General features: G+C 42.2%; 1 protein-coding gene across 1 annotated transcript in view; it reads left to right on the forward strand.

Moving 5' to 3' along the window:
* Positions 1 to 4695: 4695 nt before the first annotated feature.
* Positions 4696 to 15278, forward strand: part of ZNF407 (zinc finger protein 407) — a 344031-nt gene continuing 333448 nt past the window's right edge. The window contains exon 1 of the mRNA XM_055703745.1: positions 4696 to 4900. The gene's annotated coding sequence lies outside the window, so the exon portion shown is untranslated. The remainder of the gene's footprint in view (positions 4901 to 15278) is intronic.

Below are 15278 nucleotides of genomic sequence, written 5' to 3' on the forward strand. Positions count from 1 at the left end.
GCTGTGGCAGATTGCATCAGTTTCATTGGTACACACGAGCAGATCAAACTGGGATATTGCATTTTGCTCCCTAAATCACAGACCTCCACACTTCCAGCAGTCATTGCCCAAGCACCTAAAAAAAAAGCCCCTGAGAATAGTGTTCTTCTTTTCAAGGCCTATCTGTGAATTTTTTGTGTGACACAGTAGTAGGTGGTTCAGACTAGCATGTCCTTCAGTTTGATTATCTAAGAATGCATACATTTAACTCATTAACTTATTAGAGTGTTCGCTTACAGGAACCAGGAGGGAAGAGTGAGGCCCTTTTGTTGAGTCACCAATATACACCACATATTTCACCCAATAATTAATGCACTGCATTTTTTTTTTTTTTAAAGAGAGAGAAAAACATTTAGTCCCACTTTTCAGTGGAAAGAAAAGCCACCACTTGATAAGTCTTTTCAAAGGTTAATCGTCTTTTCAATGGGGAAAAAAATATTTTGCACTAAAATGGGAAGGTATATGTCTGTATACATGCATGGGTAATTGACATTAAAAAAGTTCTCAGTGTTTACATCCTAATTATTCTGTTTCATGTTTTCTTATGGGTGTAGTTGCATTGTCAGAATAAAGGTATATGCTGCTTTTCTTCAAAAGCTTGCTACTCTGGGAAAAAATAATGGCAGTTAAGAAACTCCTATGGACAATACTGCTGACTACTTAACTATCCTATAGACGCTATGCAGTGCCCTTTGGAGGGCCTGTGAGAGACATTACCTACATGACCATCGGCAAGTCATGGGGTTATTTTTCTCAACAAATTTAATGTGTAATAAAACCTGCAATTCAGAGTTGGCAAGTATGACTATCGTGACTGCCTTTGTCCTGCAAAATGACTGATTTCTGGTAATAATAATCACAAACCTGTGAACAAACATGGAGTATTAATTAGGAAAGGTAGGCAGAGTTTTAAGTTACACAGTTAAGTAAAGAGCTGGTACTACTCTTTAAATGAGCAACATTTCTAGTAAAATCAGTATCTTGGTGTGGAAGAAATATAGCAACTGCAGAATCATTCCCAATGTCATATTCTGTTAGAAAATAAAAATATTCCGTATTTACAATCCCTTTACAAATGATTCTATTAACTAATTAATGCTTTACTAATTAAACATTGATTTAGTTTGCATTTTAATATATTTTGATCAGTATAAATATTTCAGAACAAAGAACAAGTATTTAACTTTTCAGCATGACTTTAGAATTATTACCTAAACCAGAAAACCAAATGTAGGTATGTCTGTAAACATTTAATAAATACAGCTAAATTACAAAATTTATTTTTGTTACAGATACATTTTCTCTTATTAATGGCGATTCTGCCTCAGTTGTTGCTTCTCCTATACCAATGGCTCCCTCTTCAGGCTATTCCTAAAAAACGTTGCCTCACCATTTTGTGTTAGAAATATTTCAATTCACAAAACCCAGGCTGTCATGATCATGCCTCCTCCCTCAGTATGTTTCCCCCCCCAGTTAGCAGATGATGAAATAACTGATGGGCCAGGCATGCTAACTTGGATACTACAAATATTCAAATACAGGTGGTACTTGAGGCCCCAATTACAAAAATTTTTAGGCAAATGAAAGGCATTTGTAAACCTCAGAGAAACCGAGCTTGAGAGGCATCAAAAGGTTTTTTTACCTATATTCCCATGCTGAAAAATACCAAGAACAATTAGATTGTTCTTAATCAGATTGTTCTTAAAACTGCCAATGGTTTCTGTAGACTTTCAATATGCTATTAAAGTTCTTCAATGTCCTTATAAAGGTAAACATGTATAAAAGTGAAGATATCTTTACTACAAATTAAGGAGTCTTCCTCTGTGTAGATTTGTTATTATACAGAGAACAATTGAAATATGTCCAGTACCCTTAGGTACTAGACAGAGATATTCTTCTCCTACCTATGTTCTGTGATACTTTATCTACTAACATTTATATGTTTTAAACATTGTTCATTCATGTCAATCTTTACCAATACTCTAGTCTGGTTCATCTGAGTTCTCCATTTTCATTCAATGAATGGCTCAGGCTGTAGTGACTGCTCCACCCTCAAAACATTCTTAGTCTTTACAACCCACTTCAGCATCGGCAACTTGGTGTCATAAGGTGTCACTTTATATTTGACCAGCCTGTCAGTTTACCAAGAAAGAGGAGACCCCCGTGTCTGACCAGCCTGTCCGCTACCTGCGTTTTGACAGCCCACTGTGTCAGAGGGCGATTCCACTGACCGATTCAGGGACCCCCGCTGACAGCGTCACTGAGTCACATCCCTTATCACAACTACTCAAATCTCCTGAGACTTATACAAAATGCTGAAGAGTTTTATTATACAAAATACAGGTTTGTGACAGAGTAAGGTTCAAAGATTGCCAGTGGTAATACACTGATTGCAAAGCAAGCTTACAATACACTTAGTAACAGCTAGCGTGGATTAGTCATAGAATAAAGTTCTCACCCAACAGGCGTCCCTGTGGGGGAGAAGGCAGGTTCAGCCCCTCCACTGATCCCAGGAGTTGCAATGGAGTCTTCCCTAACTTCTCCCCTCAGTTGTCCACTTTTTATACTTTACAGTACACTGCATATTCATTTATCATACACAGGAGAGATTACCAGTTTCTGGCTTCCAATGTAAAGGAGCACGCGCCCTCAGATAGCACTGCTGAAGTTTTTCACTAAGGAGACATGCTCCCCAAGTGGGGGTTTGCCCTCTTTTGGGGGGCTATTTGAGTTGGAGATCCTAATCACCCATTACCACGATTACCTTTGTTCTACTTTCAACTAATTTTCTGTTGATGTATGGGAATTACACCACCTTATCAGCTTGTCTTCCTTGCTTGAATGCTCCTTTCTTAGATAACAGTGTTCTTTTTGCCATCAGTTCTTTGTCACTCATCCTTCCCAAGGCTGACTCCCTTGATTGGAAGTCCCTTCATTCATAACAACTTCAGAGAGTGGGTCAGCTTGACCTAACTTTGTGCATGGATGTGTTTAACATATAGTTAAACACTAAATCAGTGTGGTAATTTGGGATTTTAGACAGCAGTTCTCCCCCGGCTGTTTGGACTTATTTCAGTCCAAGAGCAGTCCATTTTCTCTGCATTTAGGTGGAGCTTGGGTGACTCTAGTCATACCAATTTTTGTTACTGATTGGTATCATGTGCCCAGTGACGTGTAGTAGCACCTTGGAGGCAGGTAACTTTGGGATGGAGTTGTGCATCAGTATTATTATGAGATTATTTAATCTGAGGGAAGTAATTTCACCACAATGCTTGGCTCAGCAGCAATCTTCTCATATGTTCTTCATGTGACAGCTGCTATGTGGCTTACCAGCTGTGTGGTACCATCAAGTTCCCATTCCTGCAGGGAGAAAAACGGAGCCTGGCTATGGGGTCTCGACTCCGCTCTACCCTCTGTTACTCCTACCAGCAGGTGCTGAGATGGCAGGGGGTGTTGCTTAGGGAGCCGTGGCAGATTCTGTGCATGTCAGTCACTGTGAAAGCAATAGCTGTATTTTACCCTAAAAAGCTTTCTGTAACACTATGCTTCTATTATGTCCCAGTTTTCTCTAATTCGCCCCCAAAGTGATTTTCCCACATAAGGCTAACAGACTAGCCAATGACTAATTGACTAAATGAAACCATAAGTTGTTGGGCGTAATTAGTAAGCCTGACACTGCCTCATATACATTGTATCACTGGAAAACAGTCAGTGAACTCCAAAGATAATCACAATGAGGTGTTCTTCCAACATCTCCACACAGCAGCCTTGAAGAACGCTAAATGTTGTTTAATTAAGATACTGTGTACTAAAAAATTACTGTGCAATCAGAACATATATGGTAAACCTGCATTTTAACAATCACCACAGATGTCAAAAGACTTTAGATTATGCCTCTGGTATTATAGTAACTATGTGATTTAGCTTAAGAAAGGGGGAAGAACATGGAAGTGTTTTTTTCCTTGTGGTTTCTTCACGAGGTAACACACAAGATGTTTTACAAAGTGGCCCCCCTCGCATGGTTCAGCAGTCTCCCTTCCGAACTGCATGGTCTGAAGAGTATTTTAAGCACAGCTTGGAAAGTTTGTATCACCTTCGAATGACAGCCTTAGTGAAGTGCTGTGCAGGGTCTCACCTCACCCACTTTCTTTCACACTCCTTCAAAACACCTATCCTGTGAGTTAGAGCCAATTCTCACTACACTGCCCATGCCGAGCAGGACTGTAAAACACAAGTTTATTTTACGTACACCCCTGCATGGCACGAGTTATAATAGTGCAACCCAGCACCAGGAACCACCGTGGCAGAGGCTTTGGCAGGTGCAAACGGAGCACATCGAACACCGCATGTGTATGCTCCTGCCAGCACCGCTGCCCTTGCTCCGCCCGGGACCCGGAGCTGTGGCCTTACCGGCCCCCTCACCCTCAGCCGGGAGGGTCAGCGCCAACGCCGGGTAACCCCGCGGGGCTCCAGGCTCCCCTCATCACCACAAAGCCCGTCCCCTGGGCCCCTCCCGGAGAAAGAACCGGGCGGCAGCGGGGCACAGGTGCGCCCCGAGGCGCCAGGGTTTTTGGCGCCGCCGCCAGGCCCGGACACGGGAAAATGGCGGCCGCGTGCGCGCGCACGCCCGCCCCGCGCGGCGGCCGTTGGGCGCTGCCCCTCGCGCCGGCGGCGGCACGCGAGGCTGGGCGCTCCAGCAGCGCCTCACCGGCTCCCGCCCCGCCGTCGCGTCACGTGAGGGGGCCTCGCCCGCCCCCCTCCCCGCGCCTCGCGCCGGGCGTGACGCAAAACGGCGAAATCTACGGCGCGCCACTTGTGACCAAGATCATCACAAGCGGAGGCGGACGGCTCCCCCCGCGCGGTAAGCATTGCCGGACGGGCCGCGGCCGCTTCGCCCCCGCTCTCAGCGGCGCGGGGCAGGCTGCTGCTTCGGGCCCTGGCGGGGGAGGCTTTTGGGGCCGCGGGGCCGCGGATCGCCGGCGGCCGGGCCGGCGGCTCCCCTCGGGCTTTTTGGGCCTCTGTGCTACCGTCGTTTTTTTGGTCGTGGTGGGCGGGCGGCCAGCGGCGCTCCGCCGAGCCAATCCCGTCCCTTGTTCCTCCCCCGCTGCCCGCCGAGTGGCCGGGGCGCCCAGGGCGGGAAGAACGCCCCGCGCGCCCATTGGCTGCCTCAGCCGGCCCGCGCCGCAGCTCTTCCCTTCCGTTTCTGCCGGAGGCGGCCGGGGGGGTGGGTGAGGGGGCAAGGAGGAGCGGAGAGCGGCGGGACGGGCAGGGGGAGCCGGGCCGGGCGGGGCGCGGGCGCGCTACAGCGGCCGGCTGCGGCTCCGGCTGGCGCGTGCTGTGGGCACCCCCGCGCCAGCGGGGCTCGCCGGGGCCGCTGCGCATGCGCTGCGGGAGCCCGGGCGGGGCTGGCTGCGGCGCCCGCCGGCCGCCGCCCGCACCTCCCTCAGCGGGTGGGACAATGAGGGGACGGCGGCGGGGGAGAGTGGTCTGGTCAGCCGGAGCCCCGCGGGGACGGCACCGGGCAGCGCCCCTTAACCGCTGCGCCGCGGCAGTCGTGCGCGTGCGTGATCTGCCGCCACTGCGGCATGTGCGCAGGCGCAGCGGGGCGTGGGGGGGGGCGGCGAGCTGGGGCGGGGGCGCCGTCGTGTGACGGTGCCGTACCGCGGGGCCGGGGCTCGGTCTGGCCCCGGGCGGCCCGGAATACGTGACTTTCGGCGTGATTCAGCTCTGCCCTCAATGCTTTCTGCTGCTCAAAAGCCACTTTTTCATACTTTCCCCTCCTTTGCCGAAGGTCACTAGCGTAAGTGTGGATGGGCTTGAGAAGTTGTGCCGTTGTCGCTGACAAGGCGTGTGACCGCAGCTCCTTTGTAAGCAGTTCTTACAAGTAAAGAAACAATTGTAGCCGTTTGCCCTTTGCTTCAATCACTGAACATAGCCGTCTCCGAGTTACCATCAACTTGTGCACTCTCACGATCTTGTGATTTTCAGCGTGGTTTTGTGGTCTCTAGGGATTTAGCAGAATTTCAGGGGACCTGCCAGGTTGCAGTGAGGAAAGCGAGCTCCCATAAATAGTGTAGCAATTTAAAAATACTTTTTTCAAGAGGTGTGCATCTTCAGTGGAAAAGATCATTAAACCAAAATAACTTTCAGGTGGCCTTTGAGGGATAAGTTATCATCTTGTTTCGTATGACTTGTTTTGACAAGTTTGCTGTTGCTCATTGAAATAATGTGACCTGTGAACTAAATTGTCATCTTAAATGTGGTGTTAGTTAAGGAGAAAGAAGAGGGAAAAGCATTTAGTTTGTGATCTGTATTCTGTAGCTATTGGTGATGTCAGAATTTATATAGTTACAGTTTTAATTCTTGTTTTCCTGTGCCCTCTTCTTTGTGTAGTTGTCCTGATGCAGACTTGCAAGGCCTTGATTTTGTCGTGTATCATACACTAAGCATGATGGTAACATCTAAGGAGTAATAAATAATGAGAATACAAAAGTGCAAGGGTAACAGTGGCAGGAGTGATTTCCTGATGGTGCAAAACAATAGCAGACTAACTAATTTAAACATCGGATGTAATTTGCTGTGATTCTTACTTTAATAATCTAAAGGTGTGGCCTATGAAGACTATATATTTTCTTTTTCCATACCTATATCAGAACATCGTAATCAAGATGTTTGCATGTGGCTGGAGCTTTGGATGTTGGGATGTATATTTTTCCCAGGTCACACCTCTTCATGAAAGATGAAGACAATTACAGGCTTCAGTTTGGTCTCCCTTGCAATCTCCTAGCCTATTCACAGCAAGTTACATTCATCATAGAAGTAACATTACAGTCATTCCATCCTTATTTCATAAATTATTTCAGCATCAGATTGTAGCTTTTATATATAAAATATGGAGCCTGGCAGTAATTGTATAATCCATACATTTTAAAAAAAGTCAAATGCACTGATGTGACAGCATGGTGATGGACTGTGACTTTTTCAGTATGTTTAAACATGTCAGTTTTATTAGGATTTTGGGAAATGTAATTCAAACGACCTGAGTTAAATCCTTTACTATCATTCTTCTGTAGGAACTATTGTGTAGTAACTGCATCACAGATTTCTAATTTACTTGCACAAAAGTTTTCTATTTTAGAAAATTTTTTAAAGCTTAAGCTGCGTTGTCTCCTTTTATAGAAGTACATTACTTGGAGAACAAATGTGTGTGAAGCAGATGACAGTCACAATACTCCATTAAAACCGCCCTTCTGTAATGAAGAACAGCATTGTTGTGTTAGTGTGCACAACATTAAGAAAACTATAGCTTTGCTTTGCCTAATATTTTTTTTAAATCCTTTGAATGTATACAGAATTGTGGTTTTGTGCATGAGCTAAAATTTACAGACAGATTGGCATATGAAATGTGGTTGAACAGGAATTGTTGAGTGGATCCTACATCTAAATTTCCTAAGATGGTTTACAATTTAAATATTCTCTTTATTGGGGAAACAAAAAGGCTGTGGTAGATGGCTGATCTCATCACTCAAATAAAAACATTGGTTTAAGATATGCCTGGTCTAATTAATGCAAATTAATGCTGCAATATTACAGTGCATGTTAAAATCACCATGTTCACTTTTTAGATTGCACATCCTGGAGGATGGATTATTCTTCTGAAAGCACAACCAAAAAAAGGGGCTTGGCGGGGCATAAGGCAAGATGACATGGTTTAACAGACGTAGTGGCTGCTATTCTTTCAGTGACTTTTTTTTTTTTAACGAAGGTTGTGGTGATGGGGAAAGAATAGCTGCTCTGTTCACAAAACTGGATACTAGATGTAGTGGTCTCTGTTCTTTATGCTCTGTGTTATATAAGGAGTCAAACAGAAACGGTACTTTCGTTTTGACAGATTAATGGTAGTTGGCTAGCAGAGCACTCTTGATTATTCTTCTACTTCAGAAAGGTACTGTTTTGTGTTGGCATTGCTAACCTGTAGTAGCACAGCTGCCCAGTGCTGCCACTGCTGCCCAAGGTGTGGCTGCATACAGTGCCTGGCTGGCAGCAGCACAGGCATGGAAGTGCTACTTCTCCCCAGGAAGCAACTTGAGTGAGCAGAACGAATGATAGCAGTTCTTGGTAGACACAAATGCTTGTAGGAAATGGGCAATATGTCTCACTGCTGATGCTTAATGCTAGTAAGAGGCACAGGATTAACCATGGATGTCTTGGAATGAATGAATGAGGAGTAGGGCTGCATGGGAGGTGGCATTGCAAACTACTGAAATGTTGCCTGGCCCAGGTATCAAAGTTAATGTAAGATTTCCCCCATAACATAAGAGTGGTTTAATCTTTGGTCTGTCTGCCTTTGCAGTGGACATTCTTATGATGTTACACAAAGATGTATGAAAGTTTAAATGAAATATACCTATACCGACTTTTCTTCTAAACTGGGTAGTTTTTTTTTTTTATTTCTGGCATTTGGCCTGTACTAAGACATAAGCTCAAAGTGTTTATTAGCCTATGTGTACAAAAACAGTGAAGAAGCAAAAAATGTAAAGACGTTCTTGTAATCTCTAATTTTTTACCTGCAAAAATTCCAGGGGAACCATACCCACCTTCCTGCCTTGCAGCTATGAATTCTGGTGATCCTGTTTCTGCCATCTGCCAGTGAAGGGTTTGTAGTTACAAATGAGTCTATAGCACATTCTGGGCGTTTATGTTAAATATATGTGGAAGTTTTCTTATTTTACTTAATTTCAGTACTTCAACATGTGAAGATGAAAGAAGGTTGTGTCCCAAACTTAAAACAGCAGCAATCTATAGCTTTAGAGCAGAAAGAAGTCTAGTTGCTTTCTTTCCTCTACATGAAAAGGAAAATTACAGTAAGTGCTAGCCAATTCACATGCTTCTTTGCAAAGAAATAACCTGAGTGCCATTTAGAAACAATATGGCAATAATGATCCAAAAGTAAAATGCTTGTTTGCATGACTCATGATTGCTTTCCAGTCCTGCATTAACAGAGTTGTTGATTGCTGATTTTTTGCTTTGCTTTGGTTTGTTTGCTTGTTAAACAGCAGGCTGACCTTTCTTCTGAGTAGCCTGGCCTACTACTGAACAGTAGTAGTACTGAACAGTCAATAACAGTGTGAGTTATATTTAACTGGGCTGGGAGGCTGTGAATGTTCTTAGTTTTTGTTGGTCCTTTGTGGTACAGGCAGAAATTTTAAATGCCTCTGCCCTCCTGAGTCTACAAATTCAAGCTGTTGTATGTGTGTGTGGCACGTCATAGCCAGGGAGGAGGCATTCAGAGTAGTTAGGGTATGCATATTTCAGTGTCTAGATCGGGATGTATATATCTCTATAGATTACCGTTTTGCTACGAACATGCATAGATGCTTTCCTGTCTGGTATTTATTTGTCTCATTGTAGTTGAAGTTTCTTGCTGTCCTTAGCTCAATCTTTGGTGTTTCAAAAGTCTCGGAAATAAAGGTACAAAGATGTAAAAAATACATATAAATGTTAAAATTCACTGCAATTACAAGGTATAACAAAACTTTCCCAAATACTAAGTCATCATTTTATAGAAAATCATTGTTTCATGTAATTTTTTTATGATGGAATCCATACAGTTGTGTGGTATACAAATATTTCTGTAGAAAACATTCCAGTAAAAAGTTTGAAAAATGTTGTCCTGGTTTGGCTGGGATATAGTTGGTTTTGTTCTTAGTAGCTGGTGCAGCACTGTGTTTTGGATTTGGTGTGAGAACAATATTGACAGCACACTGATGGGTTTGGTTGTTGCTGGGGAATGTTTTTATTAGGTCAAGGACTTCTTGCTTTCTCGTGCCCTGCCAGTGGGAGGAATGGAAGGGTGTGGGAATCTGGGGGACAACACACAGCTAGGACAGCTGATCCAAACTATCCAGGAGGATATTCCATACCATTGAACGGCATACTGAGTATAAAGCTGGGGGAAGAAGAAGGGGTGAGGGGATGTTCGGTGATACAGCATTTGTCTTCCCAAGTAATCATTACGTGTAATGGAGCCCTGCCTTCTTGGAGTGGCTGAACACCTCCCTGCCGATGGGAAGTGGTGGGTGAATTCCTTGTTTTGCTTTACTTGCATGCACAGCTTTTGCGGTGAGTTTTCTCACTTTCACTCTTCCAGTTCTCTCCCCTATCCCACTGTTGGGGGAGTGAGTGAGCGGCTGTGTGGGGCTTAGTTACTGGCCAGGGTTAAACCATGACAAGCATGAAGGTCCTGACAAGAATTCTAATTTAAACAAAGACAGAAACAGACTGTTCTGGTGCCATTTGGATGGCCTTAAGAACTCTGGTATAGCTTTATACGTCTGTACATGTGAGTTCTCTCTTAGGGCAGGTTTTCAAGCTTGGGCTTGCTCTGGAAGAGCTTGTGGCCTGTGCCTGTTTCCATTTGGTGGGTTGGTGGATGGTTTGTTTGTTTTGGTAAGTTAGTAGAACATGTTTGCTAGAAACATTTGCTATAAACATATGAGAGAGTCCACCCAGAGCTGGTTTTAAGACATGCATTAGCAGGAGGCGGCTTGCTTACTTTACCTGTACCAGTGGTATGTAGCATATTGGCATCACCCACTTCTGTGCTTGAGGGAGGACCGTGAACCGGGGTGACCTAGTTCACATGAGGAAACGTCAGTTTTGCTGCTCTTGTACTGCCTCGGGGGTTTGGTGGCTGTGGAAAGCACTTCACTGGCTGTAATGTGTGTGCTGCAGCCGAATCTCATGCCTGCTGTATGCTCAGAGCTCGCTGGAACTGCCAGGTTTACTGCTCACATTCTGCACCCACAAAGGAAATTCCGTGTGGCTCAAAGTGTCGTATTTCCTGGTATGCGGGGGATGGATGGTAAGCTCAAAGCTTCTGAGGAGCATGTCTTGACATTAGTGTGATGTTCAGCATACATGCCCATCTTCCGAAGAACCATGGCATAGAAATAAAGCACTTCTGCATTTTGCAGTTCCATGTGGTCTGTTGTAACAGAGGGAAAGAAATGCCTGTTATGTGCTTGTCTTCAACTGAAAGTTTAAGTGGAATCATGATTTGTGTTAAAGTTGGATTGTTCCAATGCTTGGGAAAAGGACGGCAAACTCCAGAAATTCAATAAAGGCAAAATGTTGCTCTCTCCCAGTTCCTTGCTGTGTAACACACGTTCTGCAGGGGTGTATTGACACTGGATTTGGGACACTGGATATGCAGCAAGGACAGCAGTGATCCTTGTGTTTTGTTTTTTTGTTCGATTTTTCACTTTTGTCTTCTTCACTTGCTGTTTTTCAGTGCTGGTGAAGTAAAGGCTGTTTTTGTCATGGTCCCCATGTGAGGCAAACCTAGATTTATCTTATGTTTTAAAGGAAAGAGGGTGCTCACCTATGCCATATAAATTGTTAATAGGATTACATTTCTGAAAAGTCAGAATGGAAAAATAAAAATTCTAAAAGCATCAATAAGCTGCAGCTTGTTGGTTTTTGTGGGTTTTTTTTTTTTGTGGTTTTTTTGTTTGTTTTGTTTTTGTTTTGACAGCTCCAGAATAAAGTGCAATGAATACTAGAAATTACTAGTTTAGTATGTGTATCCTTTACTGGGCACAGCCTGATTGTTGTAAGTCAGAGCTAATTTTTTTTGGATTGGATCCAGCGCTAGCATTATGTCTAAGTTCAAAGATACCATACATAAAAATGTTTTCTGGATGTTGTCTTCAAAATCTGCCAACTTCTTCGCTATTGTTTTGAGTTTTATTGTACAACAATGGACTGATTTGAATTGCATTTGTTTCTTTTCTCCCTGTTGTTCGCATTTTCATTTTAAATTATTCACAAGTCTGAGGCTTGGAGATGAGAGCCTAATGAATGCTTTTAAAAATAAAACCTTCTTTAAGCATGTTATGCTTCATGTTTTGAATTTATAACCCAAGACTTAATGAATAGTTTCCTAGTTACTCTCATCATAGAATTTATGAGCTGTCCTGTTTACAAGTTTTACCTATACAATGGAAGGATAATTCCTGTTTACCTTAAATGAACTGGTTTTGTTAACAAGCTTAAACAGCTAATTAGGGGTAATATGGCAATAAATACTATGTCAAACCTTTTAACAATGAGAAGACACAATATTTAGTTTTTGGATCTTTTCTTGGTGCATTCCATGTAAGAATACAGAGTGTTGTGGGTTTTAATATCTCATACACTTGCCAGATTAATAAGAAATATTTCAGGGAAAACCAGCGGCCTATAGGTCCTTACAGGAAGCAGGTTCTCTTCTGTCCTACATGTAGGATGGTAAGCTGGTGCCCACGTACTATAATGTTTCTATAAGCCCCATTGCTGTGAGGCTTCAGATAGATGGCAGACACATGAAAGAACCCCTATGACTTTATGTATGTGTCTATGTGGTGTTTCGTTAACAGTTAAGTTATTCTGCTGAAAAAAAAAATAGTAGGACTAGCAGTAGTTGCTTTGTTTTGAGTGTACATTAATGTAATTTAATCAGGAAGGAAAGAAAACCTGGGAGTAGAATTTGATGTCGTTTATCTGACTATAAATTGGAATATCTCCATTTAGTTTAACAGAATTTTTGCAATTTGTGTCAAAATGATCAAAATCAGAACCTGACACAAGCTCTCCATCTCATAATTTGTGCATATAAACCCAAAGAAATAAAATCAGATTTTTAATATTTTTTTTTCCAAACCTTACCCCCCAAAACAGAGGTTGGTTTAGGAGCAGAAGTTTTGTAATACAGTGTTGTTGGTACGAGGAACTTTGCAGTGAGCTGTATGAAAAAGCATACTTTTGTTGTTGTTTCTGATTGGATTTTAATTGTCAAAGCTACTGACTTGTGAATTTGAGAGCCATTCTAAATCTAGGTAGCTTGAAAATTCTTGACAAGTATTTCTTTTACTTCTTTGTGTGTGCCTTTGATGATAGCTGCAGACGGTGTATGTAGGCTCTGTTGCCTGTCTGATTTTCTTTGTGTTGCCCAAGGAGTTTGCAATAGGGATGGCAACTTGAGGAAGGAAGGAGAGGAAGAGACTGAAGAGAAAGCTGATGTTGGAGGTGTCCCTTTTGCTGCTCCAAAGCAGACATCTGATGAGATATAAAGAGCTCCTTTTCTCAAAACCCAAGAATCCTTCCAGGACACAAGGTTATTAGGTGCAGTAGAGGTTGTTTGGAGAGGGCAAGTGAAAACCTGACAATGCATTTTGCTAGCTCTGTGCGGGCTGCTCAGTTTCTGTTTCTAGGTAAGAAGCATGCTGAGCTTTGCATGTGGAGGTTGCCTTCTCTCTTTCTTCATTGACATCATCATGATTTTAGGTGTTGCTGTGTGCAATAAATTGTACTTTGAGGTGCAGTGCTGAATGAACTGTTTTTTTGTCAGAGAATGGGTACTTTGTATTTTGTATGCAAAGGGTATATAACCTGTCGGGTGATAGATACCTGAGGAGGTGGCATACAGGCAGAGCTGATACATTCCAGCTACCATAGATGCAGTAGGCAAGCATTAAGGCACACAAGCCTGTCTTCAAATCTGCTACTGATGCCAAGATAATTAAAATACACTAGGAATGAAAACAAAGTTAATCTCTGAAGTTCATACTTAAATGTTGCATGGAAGTGCAGGAATGTAAGGAGTGTGTCTTTTTATGGGGTCTAATATTATATTACTCCAAGGTCATTAGACTGGTAATTACAGAGTTTGGTGTGACACCAAATCTAACTGACAGTGCTGAGAAAACTTCAGTTGATGTCACTGTGGCCATAGTTTAATTTTGATTCTATTTTTCAATTATTTTTCATCCTTGTAAGTTATGTTTCTAAGCTCAGTGGTATCTGTTTTGGGAGGAGAGAAATACTTAACATAATACTTACTTTGTTTGAATAAACCACTTAGAAAGCACAGAAGAATGGTATATTCCCTAAAATAAAATAGCAGTAGGAATTTTGCTTTATAAAAGATGATGTTCATAGTGCTGTAATTGTCTAAACCACCAGAATTGCCAAGCATAAATAATTACATAATTTCACACTTTCCAGTGAAGTCAGACCTTGATTAAGAAGTTGACAGCCTGAGAGAGCCTGCTCTTTGAGAGTGATGCCTGTATTCCCTAAATTTGTAGACTGTATCTAGGAAAACAAACTGAGCTTTAAACCCTTGACTCTGAACAAGAACCTGACCAAGGGAGAATATACTTCTTTAAAAAGTTTTCATACTTTAAATGCACAGATACTTCAGTTTTTCTGCTTTCAGTTAGCATAGATTTTGCTGATACCAGGTGTTCTTACTGTCTTGGTCCTCACTGGCTTGTATGTTTGATATTCATATTTCTTTTTTATTCCTTCTTCCTTGCTGTGCTTTTTTTCTCCCTTTTCTTAAACAAATAGATAATATGGTAATATGAACTCTAATAGGAAAAAGGCATTGTTTAACTCGGTTGGGGTACTACTAATCCAGTCACCAAATGTAACCATAACACAGCATGCATTTTAATTATTAAATGTAATGGAAACTTTGCATTTTAAATCTAGAGCTATAAACCACTTGTTTGAAAATGCACAGTTCAGCACTATGATTTTAGCTTGTAGTGAATTACAGGGCAGTATTCTTTGATCAGTTATTACAAGTTGAAGATTAGTAGCATTCAGTGCTTGTGTTAATTTTGAGAATACATATAGGAGTCACTGCAGGTCAAACTGAAGCTCAGCTGTGTATATTTTTAATGATTTAGTGAGCTGGCTGGATAAAGCCAATGTAAAAATGTATGCAGTCATGCTGGTCATTCCAAATAGGGGTAATTTAAAGGCACATTTTCAAAACTAGTACTGCCTCAAATTTCAGTACTTTGTAAAATATGCTTTATTATTAAATGCCATGTTGTTGAGGTTTTGCTTTTAGATACTTGTTTGAATACTTCTGTGTCCTTCCATTAGAACAACTAGTAAATGTTTGCTCGTGTTTGTTCAGTATGTGCTTTTGTAACTCATATATTTTAACCATAATTTCTAATAAATATAGTGAATTCAAATAGAAATAATCTTATTGTGTATGCACTTTTAAAAATGAAAAATAAAAATATTCTTAGAGTGAATGAGGATTTTACTGAATTGTCGTGAAAATTTACTAATCCCTGCATGAGATATGCAGCCTTGAAGCTCTGCTCTGTTTTCAGAAGTAGGGGACATGACATTATCAAGTGGTTGCAGTGGGTTTCACACTTAGGTGGTTGCTT

The sequence above is a fragment of the Falco cherrug genome, chromosome 3 (genome assembly GCF_023634085.1).
Source record: "Falco cherrug isolate bFalChe1 chromosome 3, bFalChe1.pri, whole genome shotgun sequence".
Classification (NCBI taxonomy): domain Eukaryota; kingdom Metazoa; phylum Chordata; class Aves; order Falconiformes; family Falconidae; genus Falco; species Falco cherrug.